Source organism: Notothenia coriiceps, unplaced genomic scaffold (genome assembly GCF_000735185.1).
Source record: "Notothenia coriiceps isolate Sejong01 unplaced genomic scaffold, NC01 NC01_scaffold00014175, whole genome shotgun sequence".
NCBI lineage: Eukaryota > Metazoa > Chordata > Actinopteri > Perciformes > Nototheniidae > Notothenia > Notothenia coriiceps.
Genome location: NW_011346876.1, coordinates 1 through 239, shown reverse-complemented (window position 1 = coordinate 239; position 239 = coordinate 1).

Below are 239 nucleotides of genomic sequence, written 5' to 3'. Positions count from 1 at the left end.
CATAGAGCTTCCTGAACGCTGGTAATACACGAGTTGGGATGGCGGAGAAATGCTCTCGGCAGATCCATTCTCACAGCGTTAGAAACATACTCAATATCAAGCCACACTTGTTTTTACTTCGGCTGTGAGTGTTTGTGTGTGCTCAGGATGAGTTTCGCTTGTTCTTGCTGTATCGCCGACCCAGAAGCCTATCCGCTCCTCGCAGCGGCGAGCCTCGCAACGTCCCGACCAATCAGAGC